This window comes from Salvelinus namaycush, chromosome 40, assembly GCF_016432855.1.
Source record: "Salvelinus namaycush isolate Seneca chromosome 40, SaNama_1.0, whole genome shotgun sequence".
NCBI classification, from domain to species: domain Eukaryota; kingdom Metazoa; phylum Chordata; class Actinopteri; order Salmoniformes; family Salmonidae; genus Salvelinus; species Salvelinus namaycush.
The window spans coordinates 782,776-790,862 of NC_052346.1; the positions used below are offsets into that span (position 1 = coordinate 782,776).

Below are 8,087 nucleotides of genomic sequence, written 5' to 3' on the forward strand. Positions count from 1 at the left end.
GTCACTATTGCATTGGTGCCATTATGCCTGGCATGCTCAATCAAGTGCAGCTAAAGTATCTGAAAGAAAACACATACTATTTGAACCCATGATCTGATGTCTACTGACACTGTCTGAAGCTTGAATGGTGGCGGAAGGCCACACGTTGCGTCTTTTTGTGTTCAGTATCCTGTTGTGTTTTGACTACGAGTAATTGATAGGCGAACGTCAGAGGCTAATGACAAATGAAGTAACTGTATTATTGACTAATCATAATATGTATGAGAATCCAACAACTACAGAGCAGCTAGAGTATTGACCCATTGAAAGGAGAAGGACGTGATGATGACTATTGACATATTTTTTCCTTTGAACAGTGCAGTCAGTCCATGTTTGCTAATTTTGTACCAGTACAAAGCTGGATGTCCATTATCGTTAGTTAACCTACATTATTCGATGTTCTAATTGAAGCACCGGACAGCACATACAATGTTCTTGTTAGCAGGCTAATGCTTGGGTAAAACAGCGAGTAGCCTAATTAATGGTATACATTGATAGCACAATCATTACAAAGAGGGATAAGTAATTGGTTGAGAAATACACAAACAAAGTCATACATATAGAATTTTTTTTATTTCCATTATTGTTTGTTGTAACAATTATTTGATGAATGCAAACTATTGGTCTTGGTATATGATTGGGTTGGGCAACACAGACTCATTTGATCTTTCTATCGAGAAGTTTGCAGAGAAGAATGAAACAGTATAATTGTATGTCATACTAACGTTAGTAACGAATACATTAAATGCATACATCATTTACAAGTGCATTCACTGTCCATGTGTAATCAAACAAAATGTTTGGCATTGAGCTAAGCATTCAGCATCCTTTCGTGATGAGTCTCAAATGACATAATGTTGTCCATGGGAATATCCAAGCGCTTTGATGAGCTTGCATGAAAAGGATGAAGACATTGTACTCCCGCCAGACCTTGAGTTGCATATTGTATGGAAAGGGCAAAGTTCTTGTCGAACTCTGCCGTTGACTCGTGCTTGTAGGAAAAGTTCCCATTCACGCTCAACGGTGGACTTAGGGGTCCCTCGAACCGGGGGCTGGTGCTGGTACAGTCTGTGAATGTAGTTTCAAAGAGCGGCTCAAGCGCATTGTCCACAGTGTGGGGCTTGGCGTGGTGGATATGGGAGCTGTCCATTGTACCATATGGTGGGCTAGGGTAAGGGTAGGAGGGGTGCAAAGAGAAGGACGCAGTCGATGTTTGGTGCACCTGAGACGGGATGTCCTGGACCTGCTCCGGTAAAAACGTCCTGGGGTTGAGCTGCAAACATCCTGCCACTAGATTGGTGGTGGGCTGGGACAGTCCTTGGCATAGAGCCTGCACGAACAACATCAAATCTGGACATTCATTTGATTGCAAGATCTCAGAGAGAGCCCATATGTAATTTTTTGCCAACCTCAATGTTTCTATTTTGGAGAGTTTCTGAGTATTCGAGTAGCAAGGTACAACTTTACGCAAAATCTCAAGCGCGTCATTGAGCCCGTGCATACGGTTTCTTTCTCGCGCGTTGGCCTTCATGCGCCGGACCTTAAACCTCTGTCGGGCTTTTGTAATTTTCTTTATCTTGGTCCCAATCCTCTTTGGGCTATCATCAAGGCTCTCTTCTTGCCCCGACCCTCCTTCTCCCCCCTGCTCCTCATCGTTGTTACTCTCTTCCATTCTGTTGAATCCATCCTCGTCGTCATTGTCGCCGTCCTTACTCATGGTTTTGTGCACACCATTTACGGTTTCCATGTTCTGAGTGGCGCGGCATCCCTCAGTCCATTTGGAAACATGCTGCTGTGACACTGGCATGGTGCTGTCCTCTGTTGGGGCAGAGAAGGAGAGTTACTTCCACAGTTCAAAACTGCTGATACAAAGACACCTGCGGTAAATGTGTGTGGCTCTGTGAAATCCTAACGCCCATGTATGATTCTGTAACTGAATAATCTGAGTTTAGACAGATTAAACTATTAATACCTGCCAAATAGCCATGCAGGCAATGAATCATGTTATGAGGCATAGTAGGCTGAATGGGGCACTAGTACTTTACATCATTATCATCCTTATGCATCATCCCTGCGCTTAATAAAGTGCCTTTGCAATTGTTTTCATAAAAAACACCAGCAGAGTGATGTTTGAACCCAACACAAATAGCAGTCTACAGACAAGAAAAAGTTAACATTAGAGACATTCTTAACTGAAACTATAAATAATTACCTTTTAATGCAGAGTATGTCGTTATAAGAGTTCCATATCCTTTGAAAAGTCCTGATTCAATCTGTCTGCAAACCTCAGATGCTGCAGTTTTATAGTATTGATGCTGAGGCTGACTGATGGTGTAGTGCACCAATGGATGCACTTTATAAAATCCATGCGTGGATAACGGTGGGATCAATGCCCGCCCCTTTCTCCGACACGTGCCATGTCGCGGGCCTAGACTCCGGCAAAAGGCCTCAAGCTTCACGTGATGTTTCCAATTTAGATTCACTGGACCTCTGGGTGCCTCCCCTATCGTGGCTGAAAAGAAATACGACCATCTGTCACCAGTCAGACTGCACGGACCTGTTAACACCCGCAGGATAAATGAACTCTTCCAATTAGCAGGTGTATGCCATGAAAGAAGCTTGCTCACACGCACCCTAACCCATTTCTGCCAGCAGCGTAGGCCTACATTTTGTTTCCATGGAGGCCTAGAGTTATGGCAGAAAGATTAGGTTGGTTATAGGCCTACAGTTACGTTTAGTGTGACAGTGTGTATTTATTTGGGAAAATGTTGGATTTGATGGTTGGATTAGTCCAAAAGCCTAAGCAATTGATATAGGCCTATTATTTTTATTCGACATTTCAGGTAGTAGAATACCGTTAACTTTTCATTAACACCTGTAGCCTATTCTAGGCTATAGGAAAAAGCTTGTAGCCCTAAAGAGTGCCCTTCACAAGAAAGTTTGAGGCCCAAATGCACAGAGAGGTAGACTAGTGGGTCAGACAACTCTAAACATGGATTTAATTGGGTTTTTAAACTCTAACCGTGCGTGCCTTGGCTGGTGGCTTAAGAGACGGAAGATGCGAGGTCTGAGCCAATAGTTCTTCTCAACCAGGGTTGGGCACTCGAGCCGCATACGCAATAACAATATAGCAGTGTTTCCCGCTTCACTAACTTGGTCAGAATGGTCTTAGAGCTGCGTGTGTACAAATGTGACATGATGGGAGAATATAACACTGTCTGTATATATAACACTGTCAACTCGGTTACATCCCCTCTCATCTGTATCTCAATCGGTAAGAATTAACCTGTGTTACCTCCGTGAATGCCCGGTCATGATACGAGCAACCCTGTTGATGATACGCTGTAACTGGTTAAGACCGGTCTTATTGCAATGATATAGGGTGGAAAGCCACACTGTGGCACAGTAGTCCAGGTGAGTTTTTATCATGGGTGCTAAATTGTCAGGATAATAAAATCAAATTCAAATCAAATCAAATGTATTTATATAGCCCTTCTTACATCAGCTGATATCTCAAAGTGCTGTTCATCCTTGAAGATGAAGTCCCTTGCCCTTTTTAGAGTGCCAAGCCCAGATAGTAGTTTCCCTGTGACCAGGCTGGCGTGTTCAGTCCAGTGTTAGGTGTAGGCCCAACTACATCCCCAGGTACTTTATGGTGTTTACTTCTTCATAAGTGTTTTGTCCGTCTGTTATTGTGATATTTTTGCCTGTGTATCTCAGCTTTTGTGGGATGCCAAACAGCATTGCCATGGTCTTCTGAGGGTGTAAGGAGAGCTTGTTGTCAGCAAACCAAGCTGCTACCCTCTTGATGTCTTTTGAGACTGACACTCTCCGGTGGTATTAACTGAGTAGAACAGGACTGTGTCATCTGCATATACTGTATATGTGACCTGTTTCAGGAAACTAGGCGTATGTCGCGGGTCACTACTTCATAGGAGAGCCGTTTGAACATAAAAATAAAAAAAATATAAAAAAATGATTCATTTCAAGTTTGTGTACTGTTAGCTAGCTAACGTTAGCTGTCTGAATGCGCTTGAGCCGCTCTTTGAAACTACATTCAAAGACTGCACCAGCTAGAGAGAGCCTGGAGGAACAGAACAAAGGCATTAGTGTTCCTACTTATCCTGGCATCTGGGAAACAACACCTTATGGCTTATGGTGACCCCATGGTGCCTTATGGTGGCCTCAATCTATATGGGAGAGGTGACTAAGCAATCTTGGTATCAGCTATGTAAGGAACAGCATGGTCTGTAAAGGGTAGGATACTCAGCTCAACAGTCAAGACTGTTGAGTTGACTAGTTTCATTATTGCAATAATTAATCGATATTGAATAAAGATGATTGTTTGAAGAAATGAGTTTCTCTCACCTGATTAGAATATTCCGCCACATGTTACGTGTATGATTACATTTACATTTAAGTCATTTAGCAGACGCTCTTATCCAGAGCGACTTACAAATTGGAAAGTTCATACATATTCATCCTGGTCCCCCCGTGGGAAATGAACCCACAACCCTGGCGTTGCAAGCGCCATGCTCTACCAACTGAGCCACACGGGACCGTATGATCTTATAATTTGTATTTCAGAGCCACAAGTTATAGCCTAATGTTAGCTAGCTAACATTGAACCTGGTTGGTTAGCTACCTGCAGATTCATGCAGGGTGGTAACGTCATGAGTTGGGATAATGGTTAATTGTTTAGCTAGCTAGCTCCATGTCTTAACTTATTTGGGGTAGGTGGGCAGTATTTTCACGCCCGGATTAAAAGCATGGCCAGAGTAAACGGCCTGCTACAAAGTCATAAAAGCTAGAATATGCAAATTATTAGTAGATTTGGATAGAAAACACTCTGAAGTTTTTAAAACTGTTTGAATGATGTCTGTGAGTATAACATAACTCATATGGCAGGCAAAATCCTGAGAAAAAATCCACCAGGAAGTGGGAAATCTGAGGTTGGTCGATTTTCAACTCAGCTCTTATTGAAGATACAGTAGGATATTGTTAATGTTGCACTTCTTAAGGCTTCCACTAGATGTCAACAGTCTTTAGAACCTTGTCTGATGCTTCTACTGTGAAGTGGGGCCGAATGAGAGGGGATTGAGTAAGGTCTACCATGACCTGAACATGCGCTGACCATGCGCGTTCATGTGAGAGCGAGCTCTGTTCCATCGCACTTCTGAAGACAAAGGAATTCTCCGGTTGGAACATTATTGAAGAATTATGTTAAACACATCCTAAAGATTGATTCAATACTTCGTTTGTCATGTTTTTACGGACTGTAATATAACTTTTTTTACTTTTCGTCCGTACTTTCCGCTGGACTTGCCCGTGCGTCGTGAGTTTGGAAAGTGTACTGAACGCTAGAACAACAAGGAGGAATTTGGACATAAATGATGGACATTATCGAACAAAACAAACATTTATTGTGGAACTGGGATTCCTGGGAGTGCATTTTGATGAAGATCATCAAAGGTAAGTGAATGTTTATAATGTTATTTCTGACTTCTGTTGACTGCACAATATGGCGGATATATTTGTGTCTTGATTGGGCTCTGAGCGCCGACTCAGATTATTGGATGGTTTGCTTTTTCCGTAAAGCTTTTTTGAAATCTGACACAGCGGTTGCATTAAGGAGAAGTGCATCTAAAATTCCATGCATAACTGCTGTATTTTCATCAACATTTATAATGAGTATTTCTGTAAATGGATGTGGCTCTCTGCAAAATCACTGGATGTTTTGGAACTTCTGAACGTAACGCGCCAATGTAAACTCAGATTTTTGGATATAAATATGAACTTTACCGAACAAAACATACATGTATTGTGTAACATGAAGTCCTATGAGTGTCATCTGATGAAGATCATCAAAGGTTAGTGATTCATTTTATCTCTATTTCTGCTTTTTGTGACTCCTCTCTTTGGCTGGAAAAATGGCTGTGTTATTCTGTCAAAAGGCACTCACCTATCATAATCGTTTGGTTTGCTTTCGTCGTAAAGCCTTTTTGAAATCGGACACTGTGGCTGGATTTACAAGTCTATCTTTAAAATGGTGTAAAATACATGTATGTTTGAGGAATTTTAGTTATGGGATTTCTGTTTTGAATTTGGAGCCCTGCAGTTTCACTGGCTGTTGACGAGGTAGGACGCTACCGTCTCACGTACCCTAGAGAGGTTAACAAAAGACTCTAGTCTTAGTGTGCCAGAGTGCAAAATAACTGAGGAATTTATGAACGCTCAACACCCAATGAATATTGCCGGTGTCAGTAAACGTCAGCAAAAAGCGTAAATAAATTATTGCCTGCAGCACAGTTACAGTCACCAAAGCTCTGGAAAACATGAAAACAGCCTAACCAGCTCTGCTAGGATAAGTAAAATGGTCAGAGTGGGGTGTTCTCTCATTTTGGGTCTGGAAGTAGCTAGCAAGCTAGCCAATGTTAGCCAGTTAGCTTGGGTGCTTGACTGTCATTGTGAGGTCAGAACGTTCGGATCAACCCTACTCATCGGCCAGAGCTTCCAGTGTGCACTCTGAACGCGAAACGCTCTGCAGGCACCAACGCTCTGGATAACATAACAGCCTAACCAGCTCTGCTAGGGCGAGTTATGTTCAGTGAGCTCTCTCACTTAGATGTCTGGAAGTAGCTTGCTTGATTGCTGTTAGTACAAAACACTCGGCTCAACCCTTAAAGAGATGGTTTGGGCTAAAACTTAAGAGGGTGTGAACGATGCTGAATGGGTACAGACAAAGAAGGGCTCTCCAATAGTAGTACCAAAACATTCAAAGGCCATTTTCTCAAAAGAGTTTACAAGTTTATCAACTTTCAAAGTGAAGTTACTTTCCCCTTGTTCCTAAACTGTAGCGTATGACATACCATTTTGTAGCTCTAAGTGTCTGCTTTTAGCCAATCCATTACAAATTTTGCTACATGAGACCGATTTGAGCCGGGCGGTCACATATGTATACAACGTTTCTCCAGCACTGATGGAAGGTAATTTATGTAAATTGGGAACACCAGGGGTCCAAGCACACTCCCTTGTGGTACTCCATTCACCACAGGTACCTGGGCTGACTTCATGCTTTGCAGTTTAGTGTACTGACTCCTCCCCTGTAAGTATAATGTAAATCACTTGATTGCAATACTGTCAACTTGTTTCTCAAGCTTCCTCGGGAACAGTGTCAAAAGCTTTCTTCAGATCCAAGAATAGTGCTGCTATGACTTCCTAGATGTTACAAGCTAACTTGATGTCCTCGACAACCCTTTGCACTGCTGTAGATGTGCTGTGTAGTTTCCTAAAACCACTTTGATAGAAGACTATAAATAAGCTGTTGAGTGATAAGTTAGTTACCTCTTTGCATGTGAACCAGCTTTCCAACACTTTGGCAAGAGCACATAGAATTGATACTGGACGGTATTTGGCCACATCCAATCTATCCCCTGACTTGTAGATTGGTGTTATATTGGCCATTTTCCATTGAAACCCCCTCAACCTTTTGAGATTGACAGATCGAGGATATGAGTGAGTGGACCCACTATCACTGTGACAGAGTCCTTTTGAAGCCTAGGTGGAATATTGTCTGGCACTGGGCCTTTCTGCTGCTTGATTTTCAGGAGTTAATTTGGTACTGTTACTTCATCAACTAGCTCTAGCCCAAAAACCTGCTCAGTCTGAGACATATGAAAGTGGGTCTTTTGAGGGAGCCTATTTCATTTGCAAGCTTCTGCCATTTCTAGAGGGTCAGATGTTTTTGAGGTGTCCTGTGTAGATATACTCTGTACTTGGCATAGTCTTGTGGCTTTACCTGTCACGTTTGTCTACTTCGTCCTCCTCCTCAGACGAGGAGAGGCGAGAAGGATCAGTGGACCAATATGCAGCGTGGTAATTTGACATAATGATTTATTTGACAAGACGAACACTGACACGAAATACACTTGATAATTTACAAAATAACAAACGCACGTAGACAGACCTGAACTAACGAACTTGCATAAACACGAAGAACGCATGAAACAGGTACAGACTACATAAACGAACGAACAAACCGAAACAAT

The 8,087-nt window shown here is 42.3% G+C and overlaps 1 pseudogene; it reads right to left on the reverse strand.

Annotated features, from left to right (window-relative positions):
• Positions 1 to 826: 826 nt before the first annotated feature.
• LOC120033163 lies at positions 827 to 1,846 on the reverse strand (annotated as a pseudogene).
• Positions 1,847 to 8,087: the final 6,241 nt, after the last annotated feature.